Source organism: Ochotona princeps, chromosome 5, assembly GCF_030435755.1.
Source record: "Ochotona princeps isolate mOchPri1 chromosome 5, mOchPri1.hap1, whole genome shotgun sequence".
Lineage (NCBI taxonomy): Eukaryota > Metazoa > Chordata > Mammalia > Lagomorpha > Ochotonidae > Ochotona > Ochotona princeps.
Genome location: NC_080836.1, coordinates 68,171,455 through 68,189,875, shown reverse-complemented (window position 1 = coordinate 68,189,875; position 18,421 = coordinate 68,171,455). Strand labels below are relative to the sequence as shown.

At 43.3% G+C, this 18,421-nt stretch overlaps 1 protein-coding gene and 1 pseudogene across 4 annotated transcripts in view; both read right to left on the bottom strand.

The window, feature by feature from the left end:
* MYO1B (myosin IB) overlaps window positions 1–18,421 on the bottom strand; it is a 173,301-nt gene that overhangs the window by 85,115 nt on the left and 69,765 nt on the right. The gene's annotated exons all lie outside the window — the stretch shown is intronic.
* Window positions 16,032–17,638, bottom strand: LOC105941658 (endoplasmic reticulum resident protein 44-like; annotated as a pseudogene).

Genomic DNA, 18,421 nt, shown 5'->3' with positions numbered 1-18,421 from the left:
CTTTCGGGGACAATAAAATGCAATTCCAACACAGAGAAAACTAGTTCTTCTAATACATGGGAGTTTATAGATGGCATTGTGGCATAACAAAGGCACTCCCTGCATTGCGAACATCCCATAAGAGCACTGGTTGGATTATCGGGCCGCTCCGCTTCTGATCCAGCTCCCCTGTGATGCACCAGGGAGAGCAGCAGAATGTGGTCCAAGTGCTTGGGTCCCTGCACCCACAAGAGAGACCCACAGGAAGCTCTTGTCTTCAGCTGAGCCTGGCCCAGCCAAGCCCATGGCAGTCGTCTGGAGAATGATCTAGCAGCTGAAAAATTTCTCTCTCTCTGCCAGTCAAACGAATAATACATTATTTTTTTAAATGGGAATTTTAAGTAAGATAGTGGGGGAATATCCTTTTAAATATTAGAAAAAGCCATCAAATATGAAATAACTGATACTATGGTCACCTAACTAGATAAAGAACTATCACCTTCACAAACAAGGATGGACATCCTAAATCCACCAGAGGCGAAGGGGTGCTTTAGGTTCACCATGGGTTCCAATCCCTAGACCCCCAAGCTCACCCGACCTTGGACAAAGGACCTCTTATCAAAAAAGGTCAGGCCTCCTGTGGATCTTCCTCCCTGCTCACCAACCAGCCCCTCTTCACCTCAAAACCTAACACAGTAAACTTGGCCCTTCCTAGTTAATTGGAAAATAATCTAGTTATTTAGAAATCAATCCTAAGAATAGAATAACACATTTTCAACAGGTAAAGTTTCTTGTCCAAGTGACGGATTAATATATACTCATTTAGGGTCTGTTAGAAGGACTAAGCTAGGAATGAAAACACAGTTGATACTTGGGCTTTTCTTTTCTGAGTTCTCAGCCAAAAACAAGGAAGAAAAATGCACTGAAAGTAGCAACCCACCACGTTAAACCCAGTGGGGAAGACACATACACAACACTGCAGAGCTGGACACCAACCTCAACAGGGCACAGATTAGAGCAGAGAATCCTCAAGTAGAAACAGCAGCCCTAGACAGTCAATACTGTGACAGAAGGTCACATCACTGCCTGTAACCCCAGCATCCCCTACGGGATCCCCCTATTCCACTTCTAATCCAGTTCCCTGCTTTTAGCCTGGGAAATACAGCAGAAGATGTCCAAAGCGTTGAGCCTGTGCTACCCACACGAGAGATTGGGAAGAAGCTCTTGGCTCCAGTCTGGTTCAGCCCTGGCCAATGCAGGGGACGAAACAGTAGATGGAAGAGCTCTGTCTCTCTTTGTAAATCTCTTTGTAGCTCTAAATCACCAAAATAAATAGATCTAAAGGAGAAAAAGAAAATGCCTCCCTGAAAATGAAAACAGAAGGATTTTAGACCAAAATCTATTGGAGATGGGGGAGTGAAGGTTACGTGCAGTTCACCATCTTAAGGCAGGTAGAGCATAGAGAAAGACAGATGGGCAGATTCCAGACTGAGAACAATGGAGCTGACTGCAGAAGTGTAAACAGGGACATGGCAGGCCAGATGGCAATTACAACTATTAACAGTGACACTTACCACGTACCAACACTGCCTCCAAACCCTTCGTGTTTAAATCTCTCAAGACTGGCACAGAACACAGACACCATTGGCCAAGGCTCCATGGCTAAGAGTAACACAGTGGAGTCAGAACTGACCCCTGCTCTTGATCACCAGAGATGCAGGCTCACACCCTCTGCACCCATCACAAGGTGAGAGAAACAGGTGTAGGAGCAGGGAGCTGGTGGAGAGCCGAGATACAGGAAAAGTTTAAATCTAACCAGCAGAGCACAAAGGGGTCTCCACACCAGATGGCACTGTGACAATCAATGGTACTGACAATGTACTGAACACCTTTAAGGAGCCAGGTATACGAACTGGTGCTGTGGTATAGCTAAGTAAGCCACCGCCTACAACGCTGGCATCCCATACGAGCGCAGGTTCTGGCTGCGCCACTTGTGATTCAGCTCCCTGCTAATGTAGCTGGAAAAGCAGTGGATGACGGCCCAAGTGTTTCAGCCCTTGTATTCACATAAGAAACCTGGAAGAAGGTCCCTGGCTTGACTCAGCCTTAGCCGTTCAGGTCATTTGGAGAGTGAACCAGCTGATGAAGACCTCTTTCTTACCCCCTCCCTCCAATGCTGCAACTCTGCCTTTCAAACAACTCTTTAAAAAAGGAAGAGAAAGAAAGAGCCAGGTGCCCTTGTATTGATGACTTGAAGGAACCGTTACTACCACTCTGCAGCCTGTGAGCCTCCTTCCAGAAAAATGATCTTGAGAGGTGACCCAAGAAGCTCAGGATCCCCTTCTTAGGAGGGTTCTAAGACCCAGAACTGTCGTGAAAACCTCCTTTCCACTCCACATCATCTGGTAGCCCACCCTCCCCTCCAGCTGGACCCTGGTCCTCCAGGACGGAAAGGACTGACACATGGGCGAGTCTGCGGCTCTTGTGTAGTAAACACACTGAAGATGCATTTGTGGAATGAACGGAAGAACAAAAGACAAAGACTGTCAGAAAATCTAGCGAAAATATCCTGGGTCTTAGAGTACCTTGCTGCTCCACTTACCCAACAGAACAAGATCCACTGCCTTTTCTATTCCTCAAAACCCTCCCCAACCAGCCATTCGCTGCCTCACCAAAGCCTTCCTGGTTCTCCTTGGCACGGGCTCTCCGACTTCCCACGGGGGACGATGGAAAAGACACCAAACACGTGGAGTCATCAGGAAGTTCACAGGAAATGTGTGTTATGAAAACTACTATGCCTGGATTTCAAAACTCTTGAACCAAAATAACCAGCTTTTTATCCTATTATTTAACTCTATTATTGTAGGAACTTTCTGAAGAACCTTCACATGGAGCCTGAAAACCTGCTACGTGTGATTTCCTTGCCTCCAGATCTCTCTCTCAGCACCTACACGACCTCAAACAAGTCATTCACTGTGCCTAAGAATTGGGCTTCATCATCTACAAGACGGGGATCGCACACGCATCCCTCAATTAGAGGACTAAACCAAAATGTCGTAAAGCACTGTGGATGTTGCAAAGTCCTGAATAATTGTCAGGAAATCCTGCTGTGCTGTAATTAGTCACACTCACACACACACTTCCTATCCCTTATCATCTCCTCTGGGCCCAGGTTTCCTAAGTAATCATAGTGCTGGCCAGAGAAATACAGACATGAAATGTAATCCTTGCCAAGTCATAAATGAACAAACCAGTGAATGTGTGGATGCTCTCCGAGCAGTGGCAAAATCAGCGCTGGAGTGAGCTCCATGGATGGTAAACCGAGGAAATTAATTTCTGCTACAATTTCAAGCAGGAAAAGGAAGGTAATTCTTTGATTTCTTACTAGTCTTCTTTCCCACTCCCACAAGACGGCAGAGATGCCACTTTCACCATCTCTGGCAAGAATACCACCACAGAAAAGGCCAAGTCTTCCAACTATGTCCAACCACTCTAGGATTGTTTAACGTGAGCCCTTGTCCCTTCCACGCGACACTAAAATTCAGCTTCATACTTACACTATCACTAGATCCAAAATAATGTAAAATGACTTCAGACAAGAATACTCACACCTGTGACACATACACATTTACACAAACACAACACACTCAGCAGGCCTCAGCAAATCACCAAATGATCGCTCCGTGGGTTTATTTCAAGCCTAAACACCTAAGCTGGACACTTGGGTCTTCTTGCCTATCCATCCTGTGAGAAATACTCAGCTGCGGTCTGCAAAGATAGGACCTGCATTATCTAACGCAGACCATCACTATTCAACACAAGATAAAGGCTAAACTGGGTACTTATTACTTGGGGAGAGTCAGATTTCACAATGACATGAAAATTCAGCAATTATAGTACTTCAGCACTGGCGAAATTGGCTTGTTCCCCTGACACACCCATCTTACCCTCAACGTCAAAGTCATCCTGCTGATCCAGTTCTCACTTTTTTTTTTTTTCTACAAGGTGACAGAAGAGACCAACACAGACCCTGCCCCAAACCTTGTTCTCTTCTTCTCTGGAAGCATCAGCATGTAGCCATCAGCAACGCCATATATAACTAAAAACTGAAACCACATGGCTGTCTTGCACATAGCTCTGTAATTACAGAACCTAAATAACTCCTCAGGAGAAGTTCTTAGTTAAAAACAGTTGTGAGCCACATGCTTCTCGTTATTCGGTGGCCATGTCAGCATGGTCATTTACCACACACAGAAATGAACGGTTAGCTGGAAGACAACGAAGGTAATGTAAGGCAGTCAAGCACAGTTTCTGCACCACCACACCTAGAGTATGGTCGGCTCTGCCTGCAGTGGCTGTCCTCTGGCGGCGCGCTAAGAGCAAGTGGAAGCACAGCCCCCCCCCACCCCACCCTGTTTCTGGGCCAGCCGAAGCCAAACGCCACCAACCATCCACAGCACCAGGCCCCCTGCCTGCTTCCAAACAGCTGTAGCCATCATGTGGAGGTTTGAGAAGTCTGGCGTGGGGCACCTCTGTTATTTCCTGTCAGGGCGAAATGTCGGGTTGCACGTTCAAGATGGCCTAGCTGGTATTTATGTTCTCTCCCATCTTATTTCCATTCGGTGTTAATCATAGTGGGTCTGCCTTCATGGTCATCCAGAGTAGTGGCTGGGTGCCTTTCCCCCAAACTCCGCGCGCTCCACCCTGCCATTTTCTAAGTTTGCTTCAGCTCCAGGGCCAACTGTTTCTGCGACATCCAGATCCAGCCCTACCGCCACCTAAAACTTGTGCTGCTCTAAGCATAGCCTCAGTGCTCAGTCCCTAAGGACTCTCTGGGAAGCAGTGAACCCATTGGGGAACTTTTAAGGGTCCCTTCAAATTGCCTAAGAGAGCAAAATTTGTCTCAGGAAATTGCTGAACTGAGATAAGCGTCTCTTTGTTTTATTTCAAGTCTTTCTTCAGGAGCTCTTCAATGGCACTCCCTTTCATTCATTCCTGAGCCCTGGAGTATTTCTGAATCACTCCAGGAAATATTCCTCTCCGAATCCAACCCTCCTAAAATAGCTCAGTCTAAATTCCCATCCACACTTGAGAGGTACCAATCTTAATGTTTCTCTTCCTTTCTACACAAGGAGACTTTGGAAGAGGAATAAAAGGAGAAAGGGGATTATGTGTGATGTGTTTTGCAGGCACCTTTAAGAAGTTTTCAGTTATCTGTTTTAACGCAAAGGTACCAAGTTGGTCTTACTTGTAAAATATTGCCGACATATTTATAGGTCTAGTGTTTCTTAATTCTTAATTTGCAAATATTTGTCCTGTTGAAAATATTACTTGTTAAAGTAGTGTTACTGGGGGTTTTGTGTTGTAATATAGTGGATAAAGCCATTGCCTACAACACCAACAGCAAGTGTTAACTATGATAAGGTGACTAGTTCAAGTTCTGGCTGTTCCCCTTCCAATCCAGCTCCCTGCTAATGCACCTGACCGAACAGTGAAGCATAGTCCAAGTACTTGGGTCCCCCACACTCACATGGGAGATCAGAAAGAAGTTTACGACTTCTGGTTTCAGCCTGGTCCAGCCCTGGCAATAGTGGCCATTTGGAGAATAAACCAGAGTGGATAAATGATGTTTCTCCCTCCCTAATTTAGCCTTTCAAAAAAAAAAAAAAGGCAGTGTTAACATTCTTCCAGCAGATACTCATGCTATCACAACTGGAGGAAAAACTGCAGAGAAAATAAGTCTATATCATCACTTGACAGCTGCAAAATTACCTGTATAATTGCTGCTTCCTTATCCCATATCAATATAAGCATGGCAAATTAAGTTATTTACACATCTATTTACTTTGTTTCTAAAAAGTTTTATTTACTTAAAAGTCAGAATGATAGAAACAGTGTGAGAGATCGTCAGCCCAAGATAGTAGAGATGCTATGCCATGGTATGACATAAGAAAAAATGTGAGAATTATCTTAAAAATGTGCTGCAACCATTTTCCTAAAATTTCTTCAACATTTTAATTTTCTGAGTTCACATATACATACTTATATCTCAAACATAAGTAACCATGTTGCCTTTTTATATCCTAACATAAATAGTCATTTTGCTTTTTTTGGCTGCGTAGTTAGGAAAGGCTATTTTTCTATTGGCTGCCAAAAAGACATAATATCAATGGGAAGAATCATTTTAAAATGACATGTGTGCTCAAATGACAACAGTAAGGTAGCAAACAAAGCTCAAAATCTGGTTTTAAAATAGGACATAATAGGCCAAAAAAAATCCATCATCCTTTAGAATAATACTGATTTTCAAAAACTAGAGCCCACACCAAAATATTTTAATTTTGATAAACATAACTAGTAAGGGGACAAAAATCACAATATTTGTTAAAGATTTATTTATTTTCTTGGAAAGGCAGATTTAGAGAGCAGGGAGAGAAAAATCTTCCATCTACTAGTTTACTCTCCAAGTGGCCACAATGGCTATAACTCAGCTGATCTGAAGCCAGGAAGGAGCTTCTTAAGGGTCAGTCTCTTATGTAAGAGGATGGCTGTGGGCCATCCTCTACCACTTTCCCAGGCCACAAGCAGGGAGCTCAAAGGGAAGTTAAGCAGCCAGGACACGAACCGGCACCCATATAGGATCACAGCTATTACGCTGGCTCCCCCAAAATCGTGATATTTGAATGTGTATGTATATTAAAATGCTTCACCGGTTACTGTTGTCAACAGAAATCTCTGTGTAGTTCAGTAACTTTTCTTCCTCAGCTTTAGAATTAATAAGTCAACTTTTTTATTTTACAAGTTCACAGGGAATTAGCAGAAAATAACTCAACATTTAAAGGGTAGTCTTCTTCCAAGATTTTGAAGATGGCATTTTTAAATCATTTTGTGATGAGGAAATTTGGGGTACACTCAAGTTGTCCTGCCCTCACGGGCCATGTTCAACATCCTAACAGAGAGACCTCAAAATTGGCTGCTGGACCGGTTGGTCACCTCTCCTGGACAGGCAGGCAGACTGAGACAAGGGATACTTTTCCAAAGGTGACTTACAAAAGGCAGCCAGGTATTAGAGACAGGCATTAGGAAGTAGGGAAGAGGTTTAGGGAGACAAAATTATCCCAGGCAGGAAAAGGACTGGACTTCAGAAATGAAAACAGGAGGAAACATCTGCCTTCAAGGTCTAGAAGCTGCTCTTCGGGATAAAGCAGCAGTTCCTAGCGCTGCAGAGGACTTCCTTCTGGAAACATCGACTGTTTCAAAGAAAACAGTACCTAGAAACACCCAGGGCATGAAAGTCCCAGGCGGAAGGCCCTCACCTTGGCTGCATCCTGCTTAGTCCTGGCCAAGAGAAGAAAATGAAAGAGGCTGACTTCACTTCTTCTACCAGTCTTTGCTATCACAGTATCTCACAATAATGAATCGTGATCACTTAATTACTAAAATGGCAAAGAATCTGGAGACAAGGACCAGGCGGCTCTCCAGTCTAGGGTTCCCAAGTGAGCTCATGGGCACTGTGAGGGAAGGGGCACTGTGTGGCGACTAGGAGATTGTCCTCCAGCAGCTTAACATCTAGGGGGACAGACACAGAGGCCTTCTGGAAGGAGAATGTAGTACACAGAACCCAGGACTCCTAAAAGTACTCAGAAAAGGGGGAAATTACTCCAACTGAGAGATGTCCCCCAAAACCACCAAATCTGAACCTCAAGTCAGAGGAAAGAATTAGAGTTTGGGAGGAAGCAGAGAACAAAGAGGAACTTACGTTATTTCCTCTGTCCAGAAATTAACAAAACACACCTGATCTGATGGGAAAAACAGATGCACAACTGGGGATCTTGATTCAAATTCAGAATGCCCTTGAGCTATTTTTGGTTATCTCTTAACAAAGGCGACTACAAGTCATCTTTTATTACCCAACCCTCATTAAAATAATTAGAGTCTACAAGAACAGCCATTCTGATTCAAAGTTGATACTATTTAAACAAGCACACATTTCACAATTTGGGGGAAAAATCTATTTCAATGAATTATATCATCAATTTTTATGACTTTATTAAAAGAGGTTAAACTCTAGCAACATTTATTCCAGGAGAAGTTACTCCAAAGGCATTCCTTAGTCATCGTTAGGTTCTAATATCTACCATATTTTACTTGTGAAAGAAGGAGTTGCACTGAAACTAACAGGTAAGAAGACTCCTGGGTTCAATTCCCAGCTCCAGCTCCTAACTCCAGTTTCCTGCCAATGCAGACCCTGGGGTGCAGTGATGATGATTCAGTCAGATTCCTGTCACCTACGTGACACCTGCATTGTACTTCAGTTATCTTCTGGTTTTGATCCAGCTCTACTATAGAGCCCAGCCGTAGCCAACAGATGAGTGTGTGTGCCTGTGCACTTGTGCCTACCCGACTCTGAAATTTCAAGAAGTCTAAGTTCCGAAAATGCTGTGTCTTCACGGGCAGATGTTGCCTAACGATTTCACACCTGTAGAAGCACCGCCACCTCCTATACCACATTAACCATGTGCTTCCTTCTTTGCCAAATTTTGAACACACATTCTAATCTAAGATACATCCACAGCCCAGAGGGTTGGACAGTTAAGCAAGGTGACCCTTTTGTGTTTATGCCACTCAAGTAGAAACCATTCTGCATTACTGGACTCTAACAGCCCCAGCACCACCTAGGTACTCAGGAAGCAATGATGCAAGCATCACAGCTTTGCACCAGTGCAACGGCAGGACATGGAACAGGCAACTACAATCAAAAACATTGTGTTGGGACTTCGCGTGACTTAAGGTACCACAGATTCTGTACAGAGATTTGGCTGCAATTATCACTGGATGAAAGCGACACATGTACCTAAACCCTGAGTACATGTTGCTTTGCTCTTGTATGTTTTTGTTTCTATGCACAAAGGAGATGGAGTGGAAGGGCATCACCTTTTTCAAGTTCTGGCTTGGGATTCAAGCCTCTTGGGGTCCTACAGAATGTTTATAATGTGATAACTCAACACAATTGACAGGTGAGGTGAGTTGGAGCTAACCTCGTGGGCTAAATTTATAGAACAAAGGGCACAAGTCCATTTACACTTGAGAGAACCAGTCTAAAGTCATTGCAGATCTGGTCTGCAGAATCCGGTTAAATCGATCGGTATTCCTGTGGTACCTGAACATAAATGGACACACACACAAACATGTATGTATATACACAACACTGTGTGTATGCCGTGGAATGTTTAAGTTCTCATGTATTACTGTGAAAAATAGAAAGTAAAATGTAAAAGCAATCCTAAAAAGCAAAGACTATCAAGTCTTCTTGGTTGCTACCTAAATTCTTATCCTGATACTGTGAAGGAAGAAACATCTGGGAAATGACTTTGAGAGAAATGAGGAAACATCTGGGAACAACTTGAAATCAATGAACATAAGTAGCAGGAGTGTATCAGGCACAGGAATACAAAAGTCATGCTTCCAGGGTTTCAGTGTTCAGTTTAGAGAACACTGAACCCCTTCTTGGGTCACTACTCCCGTGGGAGGGCATGAAAACTAAGACGGGGGCTGGGGTGGCTAGACAGAGAGGCACTCAACAACATCCGTGAGGTCTGGATGGTTGAGTTGGTTAGATGAAACTAAGCCTTAATACCCACTGACAAGTACAAGACCCAAATGGGATGGGGGACAGACTGGTCTTCTGCTACACATACTGGCAAGAAAGGTAGGGGGCGGGCCTAGTGGGGGTTATTGTGGGTCACCCCGACTAGGCTGCAGCTCCCACTGGTTGAAGGGCCGAGTATGTGCTGGGCAGAACCAGACTGGACTGCAACACCCATTGGTTCCAGTGCAACTCGGGACTGAAAACAGAACCAACCCAGCAATTGAAACCACCAGCTGATCGGGGTGATGGACTGTGCCAGGCCCTGTGCTTGCTAGAACATACAAGAATCTAGTCTGGGAATACCTCAAAGTTTCTTTGGAGATCTCCCCAATCGAACTGCTGGACTCAGAACTCTAACCAAGAAAAGACAGAAGACAGAACAGGTCAATCATTCATCTCAGCTATATGTTGGCAGCGAAATATGGGGCAAACAGAGACTTTATGATGGACCATATCAATCAGTGGACGACCTCATCGAGCGAAACTGGCAGCGATTCATAACTGAAGAACTATTAAAACCACTTGAGCAAATATCTCAGAGCATGCCCCACATCCGGGACTTGGGGTGGGCGGGAAACCAGGTGAGGCTTCTCCCTCTATATCCCCCTTTACCTCAGATACACGATGGAAACAATATGGAAATAACAGTATTACCCACTTCCCTATACCCCCTGAACCTTTTTTTGTTAACCATAATTAACTATGTAAAGATTGCTAACAACTATACAACAAAAAAAGTCATGCTTCCAGGGTTTCAGTGTTCAGTTTAGAGAAATGTGGCCCCATCTACCTGAATAACAATTCAGTTATATGAGGGCAAGTCACTTAGTACAAGTGACTCATTGAAGATTTATTTTATTGGAAAGGCAGATTTACAGTGAAGAAATACAGACAGAAGATCTTCCATCTGCTAGTTCACTCCCCAAGTGACCACAATGGCCAGAACTGAACCACTCCAAAGTCAGGCTGGACCCCCCTATTCAGGCACAGGGTCCCAAGCCTTTAAGCCATCCTCTACCACTTTTCCAGACCACAAGCAGGGAGATGGATGGGAAGTGGAGCAGTAGGCACCAATATGGGATCCTGGCGCATTCAAGACGAGGATTTTAGCCACTGAGCCATCATGCTGGGCCCAAATATGGCTTATTGAAAACTAAGCAAAACCTTTCCTACAAGTATGACAGAGATATTGGGCCAGAAATAAACATTTGTTACTTTGTTTCCCTCTTTATGCAGGCACCCAACACCCTCCCCTTCCTCCCATCCCCCGCTTTATTATCACCTTAGAATTCCAAGTTCCTCCTGTGTCTGAGCAAGACAAGTCCACAAGGCAGCCTGATACATCAAAATCCAGTGCCATTTTATCCCTCCATTTCTAATGCCATCCCCACCACCAGATAGAACTTTCTGCTTTGAGGCATTTCTGCAATGAATTTGTTAGAATTCAAAGCAAAGTTAGAACAGTTCTATTCCCAAAAACTCGAGTACTCTGATTTTAAGACAGTATGCATTTTGCTTGGGTACCAAAAAGGAGTTCTCAGAGCCTGTGCGAGGCCTTCCCAGGCAGTCTGGGCTGAAGCAATCCTATTGTCACCAAGGAGATTTAATATGTACCTGTTTAAACCAGTGCTAGCAAATTCAAAACCCAGGCAAAAAGTGGAAATCCTTCCTTTAGATTCCCAAATAGAAAACAAGTCATTCCCATTGGACCTGAGCTCCTCAAGCCCCTCCCCCTCTTGGAGGCAGATGCCAGGCACCCTGAGGTCCCAGTCTCCCACAGTCTCCGAGCCACCTACCCTTGGCTGAGTTTCCTTGCCCTGCTTTTATGACTGCGAATCAGCTGAACTACAATCAGCTTACTGCACGGAGGGGGTTGCGCAGCAGCCCTGAAGGATCTCTGGATCACAAGACTCCAGAAGACGTCCTTTATCTCCCTAAAGATAATATTTTGATGTTTGATTTTGGCTTAGGGGTTTTCTTTTCCAGGAACCCCAGGCCCTGAGCAAAAAGTAATTACCACCTACCTGCATGCAGTCCCAATTCTACATCCCACCATCAGAATTTCCCAATACATGCTATCACCAACCAGTCAAAGGATGGCCACAAGCACTGCAGACCAACCAGAGACTTTCATTCCACTTCTCAACCAAATAAGTAGGAATCATTGCTTCTAACCCCTCAGGTAGCCTGGGAATTAAGCAACAGCTGCTTGGCTGCTGCTTCTGAATTTGGCAATAAACATTTACTTTTCTCCTCTTATCCCAGAGCCAGTGACTGGCTTGCCGCACCTCATGTGATCAGACGAACATGGAAGGCTCCAGAAAAGTTCCAGCCAGTTTTGAGAGTGTTCTGTAACACCTTTATGCCACAGCCAAACCCATCCCTAAGTATTCTTTTTAACTGTTGTAAAGATTATAGCTTATATATTTTCTTATTTGCAAGGCAGAATGTGAGAGACAGAGAGAGAGCACAATCAAGAGAGAAACAGAGATGGGAGGGTGGTAATGGGGGTCATTCCCTAGTTCACTCCCCAAATGTCCTCAACAGCTAGGTCTGAGCCAGGTGAACGCCAGAACCAGGAGTTCCCTCTGGGTCTCCCACATGGATGGTCATAACCTACATACTTGGGTCATCTGCTACCTGCTGGCTGCATTACCAGGAAGTGGAAGCAGCAGCACTTGGATACAGATGCCAACCTCTGTGGCCTAACCCACTGTGACACAATGCCACCCCATATGCATGTGTTAAGTGGTTTTTTTTTAAGTTGTATTTACTTTTATTGGAAAGTCAGATTTACAGAAAGGAGGAGACAAGAAAGATCTTCCATCTGCTGGTTCACTCCAAGTAGCCTCAATGGCTGGAGTTGAGCTGATCTGAAACCAGGAACTTCTTCCAAGGGCTACCATGCTGGGCCCACATGTCTTAAATTTTAAAGAAAACCAATAATTCAAGGCGGAAACTGAAGGACTGAAACCAAAACCATGTGGATGGAATTCCCACACATACTCACAAAACACACACACACACCTCCAGAGAACAAGCAGGATCCAGGCTTAGAGTGACCAAGAGCTTCCTTCAAAATGACCAAGTGTGATCAACACAGGGCCACTTCTCCTTATGTGAGTGTGAAAATTCTATCCCATTCCCCCCCTTACTCATTCCTGTTCCCCACCCTTGGGAAGGGCCTTCACTCGTACAGGCAAGGGACATTCAGGATGCTAAGTCCATTCTGTCCATCATTTGGTTGCTAATTATCATATATCTTTTTGAGGAAAAAATGTAAGAATGTCCACATAACCAAAGTGGCTTAAAAGAACCACACAAAGAAGGGCAAATGAAAAACACCATGTGCCACTCGGTCTGCAGGCTTACTTCCTGGCCTGCCTCTCCATCACTCTGGCAGAGCTTGCTCCGGGAATTGTGAGAGCAATGAAGACTGTTCCACTATTAGACTAGAAAGTTCCCTGATAGTCAGAGGGTCCATTAACAACTGCCATATGGTTCTGTCACACAGAAAGCAGAGCTGCAAAATGAACTCCGAGAACACTCCAGACCTCCACATCAGCTAAGTGGGCATGAGAAAATGACAGCAGGGAAATCTCTCTCTCTCTCTCTCTCTCTCTCTCTCACACACACACACACACACACACACACACAGATTACATATACATTTAAAAAAAAACACATACGGATTTGGATTAACAGGCAGTATTTATTACCATTTCTGCAGGGGGAATATGTCAACTTTGAAGACCACCAGACTCTGAGAAACTATACAGCCTCCTACATCAGTGTTAAGGATAAAGCAACAAACCTCCAGCAGCAGCCAAGCAGGGGGCGAGGGACCCTGAATGAGAGCAGACAGTTCCCCAAGGCACTGCAGAGGCATGCACTACAAAGGTCAACCCGAGCTCAGTTCTTCAATATGAAAGCCTTCCATATGGGTATACAGAACTCAGAGGCCAAAACCCAGCAAGCTACCCCACCAGGGACTCAGCCTGCAATGATGTTTTGCGGAGTGTGCTACAAGGTAAGCAAGGCCTTTCTCCCCAGCTGGCCCAGCTCTCCCTACTCCCTGGACCCCTCTGTCTGTACCTCTGTAAACACACACGCACACGTGCACATCTACAAATAACCTTAAACATAATATTTTACGTTTGAGAAACACTTTAATAGTTTCTCTCCTTGAAGATAGGAATTGTGACTCACATTCTCAATGCCTGACACATGATACGTGCTCAGGTTAAACTGATGAATGAAATGAATCTTAATACTGTCTTCTCTTGGCACCTTCTGGAGAGTGAATCAGTGGATGGAAGATCCTGTCTCCCTCTTTAACTCTGCCTTTCAAATAAATGAATCCTTTACAATGAAAAAAGTGAAAATGCAAAACAGCTATAGAATGAGGAAGCACCTGAAGGAAAAAGGGTACAAATCCATTTGTTCCGTCCTTTGAGCAAGTTAAACCACTGGTAAGCCAGGCACAGAGCCCCAGTGGTTCTCACCCTGAGCTACACAACACTGGGAGCAGAAGTTCTCCTCTGCTCCAGTGCAGTGGTTCTTAGTACAGCCAACAATGGCAACCACTGACTGACCAACGCCCACAGACCTGCTTCTCCTAAACTGCAATTTAATGTTAGGTCCCGTGCTTCCCCCTCCGTGATGGGGTAAGCAGCTTCTTCCAGAATGAAATTTCTACTCTATTTTCCACAGGGAAGTTGTGGAAGCTTTTGCTTATGATGACATAGTTCTATCATAAGTCCCACAACAGGAAACTCTTTGAAACCTAACTGGCAAGAAAAACGCTGCTTCTCTTGAGCAAATCCTGCACTTTGATCTTATGTGCAAAAATTACTTGGTGACTGATCATGGTTTCCGTTCTGCTCTGATCACTTGGAAAAGTTCAAGTTCAAAAACTGTACAGGATATTATGGTATTAGCTTTCACTTAAGTCCCGTTTCTATATTTCTTTTACTCTTAAAAAAGAAACTATTCATTTTATTATATTGACTATGAAATGGTAACCTGCTCCAGTCTATTTGAAATACAAGGAGTTATAACTGATTTGCATTCACATTATTCATATATTTTTGATTAAAATCCAAGAATAGAAGTAGAGCTCTTCTTTGTTGGGGTGAAAATCAGAGAGAACAAACAGGTAGATGCATGAGATGGATCTGCCTTTCAATTTCCAAGTGCCCTTATAAACATAACTCAAATTTCCTAGGAAGTTTTCATTTATTCACGTACAACTGTATTATTCAACACTATTAACAAATCAAGGAAAATCTTCAGCTTTATCAAAATAAAAATGATTCCAATGAAAAACATAATGCCCCTGAGTCAAGAGAAACTTTGAAATCCCATCACTTGATTCATTATAGAAGCACAAGACTTTCTTAGCATATGTCTGTGGGGATGGATTCTGTATCTGCCTGAACCTGATACTAAATATTCCTAAATCTATGTTTTATCCTCCAGTCCATCACCAAACCATCTGAAATCTCCCTACCCCCAGGACAAAGATGCAGTATTATTCTTTCTTGACAAATAATCCTTCTGTAGTCTTTTATAAGACCTTAATGTTTCTTTGCCTTTGATAACTATACTCATTTAGCTATACTCATTTTTTGGGGAAAAGAATTTTTAAAACTTGGAAAACAACACTTCCCAATCTCCCTCCGGTTTTTTTTTCATTTTTTGTGATAAAAGCATTTCAATTTGTTTTATAATTATAGGATTAATCCTCATCCAAATATAAAAACTTAGTAAGTAGAAAGATCAATATTTTACAGGAGTGTATGCAAGAGTTATAAATAATGATCAAATTTCAAGATGTCAATTTCACTCATTTTATTGTACTCCACACACTAGCTACCACAAATCAGAAAATGCATGATATTGTCTTTTGGGGACTGACCTATTTCACTAAACACAATGGTCTTCAATGGCATCTATTTTGCTGACAGAATTTATTTTTGATGGCTAATTAACATTCTATCGTGTATGTATGACACATTTTTCTATCTAGTCATCAGTTGATAGAAATTTGAGTTCGTTCCATATCTTAGTTATTCTGAGTTCAGCTGCTTTAAACCATGGGAAGGGGGAGACAGATAACTCATATGTTGATTTCATTTCCGCTGAGTAAATTCCCAGGAGTGGGATGGCTGTATCTATCACAGATCTATTTTCAGATCTTTGAATAATCTCCACATTGTCTTCCACAATGGTTGTGCTAGTTCATACTCCTGCCAATAATTATATTGCAGTACCTTTCCCCTCACATCCCTGGTGCTATGTTATTTTCTGATTTTTACATGACAGCCATGTTACTGGGTTGAGGTGAAACCTCACTGTGGTTTTTACTCTCCTTTCCCAGGTGGCTAACAATCCTGAGCAATTATTCATGTGTCCGTTGGCCATTTGTATTATCCTTCAAAAAATGCCTATTCATATTTTTCAAGTTTCTAAAGCTCCTCTTAATCCCTAATACAGTTCACCTCTACTTGCTGGGTGCTAGTTCCTGGAAGGAACGCTCAGGTGGATTACTTGCTACAGCTGGGACCTACTCTCCAGGAGCTGTATCAGTTGGTTCAGATCCATGATGGGATTCTCTGTGTAGTTTTCCTGAATGTCAGTCAAATACAACTTGCTTGAGTTTTCCAAGAATTAACACACATTTAAAGCTGCCAATAGCTATAACAAGGCAATCTGCTGGCGTTTTCTGTACATGCAAAAGATATCTGAATCTGTCACAATCTACATGTAAATAGTTTATTGTACCTTTCAGGCTACTTCATTCTGGAATAGTTTTAAGCTTTCTGAATCATCTTTCATATGGACGAGTATAAGAAAGGCAAAAAAAATTCATCAATCCTACATTTTTCATTGTTATTTCTCAGACAAGAGGAATACATTTATCACGAATCCAACTGTAAGTCACATCAAAACTTGTCATAGATCCTAAGTACACACCATAGCTGCAGCCAAACACTCAGGTAGTTTGTGGATTAAGTTATCTCCACTGTATCCTTCTGGCTTAGAAACATTCCCAAATGCAGAAAGGCAGGCACAGCTGTCATGCAAAGTACATGCTACTCTTTGAAAGACTGATTGTCTGAATCCTTTTGCTCAAAACATCCAATGACATTCCTTTTGCTGCAATCAAGAGAGATTTCTGCTAAATCCTGAATTTCTTTAACTGGTTCACTTTTGTTGTGTAATCTCCAAGGGCTTTCACTGATTGCGGACCTCTATATTCCCTCTTTATCATCATCCCCTTATGGACCAATCTGAGAGGTGGACCTTTGCTTATTCTTTATCTCTGGGCCGTATCAGAGTGGTGATCACAATCAACTCTGGCAAACACTACTTGGTTCTAATTTGGATACTTTTCCTTAACAGCATCAGAAGCTTCCTCAAAAGTTGGATGCAATCCCATTTCCGGGTCTAGTGTGACTGATTGCTCAATGGCTAAATCTTTACCTTGCAAGTGCCAGGATCCCATCTGGGTGCTGGTTTGTGTCCTGGCTGCTCCACTTCCCTTCAAGTTTCCTGCTTGTGGCCTGGAAAAGGAGCAGAGGATGGTCCAAAGCCTTGGGACTCTGCACCCATGTGGGAGACGCAGAAGAAGCGCCTGGCGCCTGGTTTCAGATTGGCTCAGCTTTGGTCATTGTGGTCAACTGGGGAGTGAACTCACATATGGAAGATTTTTCTGTATCTCTCCTCTCTGTAAATCTGATCTGCCTTTCCAATAAAACTAAATCTTTAAAATAAAATAATTTAAAAATTCCAGTTCCAGCACTTCTTAGCCATATGATCTGATAGTCAACTTCCTTAACCTAAAATGGAAATTATAATATTTACCAGACAGCATAAAATTTAGTAAAGCAGCATTAGCATTATTTAAAATTTCATCTATATTCCATGTATCATGATCTATTCATTCAGTTGTTCGGTAAAAACTCAAATTACCAGGAACAGCAAGAAGTATCTGAGGTTTGGTAAGAATTAACAGTAACTCTGGGCTCTGCTGTAGGGAAGGCGAAGGATGCGGCTAGGCTGGGCTGGGCTGCACTAGGCCGGGCCGGGCCGGGCTGGGCTGAGCTGGGCTGGGCTGAATTCTGGAAGCCTGTGGTAGTAGCAGAGGGCTCTCCCAGCAGCAGGAACCTCATCTTCTCCACCCAGAGCTCCCTTTAGCACATTTCTTAACTGGGTGATTTGTTATGCTGCTGTGGAGCTTCTTGAACTTCTGATATATTTAAATCCGAGTGGTTGGGGGGAAAATTGACTTAGTTATTCACCATCCATCTAAGAGCAGTTGGTTTCAAGAAAACTAAGAACAATTTTGCTGAAATTCACAATAGATGACTATGTCAATGACCACAGAAGACATCAGCACCTAATTTTCCCCTAATCCCAACATGTGATACTATTCCAAAGAATGAAGCAATTGGATCAAAGATACAGCTCTTGCGATCAGCTGTCAAGCATTTCCGCATCTGCCAACAGTTATATTAACCTCATCTATAAATGACAAGGGCATTAATCTTTCACTTGCAATCCTAGGATCCCATATGGGCACCAGTTCATGTCCTGGCTGCTCCACTTCCAATCCAGGGTCCTGCTCCCATCCAGCTTTCCTTTGCCTGGGAAAGCAGCGCAAGATGGCCAAAGTGCTTGGGACCCCACCAACATGGGAGACCCAGAAGAAGTTCCTGGCTTCGATCTGGCCAAGCCCACCTGGGGGAGTGAGGAAGAGATCTTTATCTCTTCATCTCTCCTTCTCCC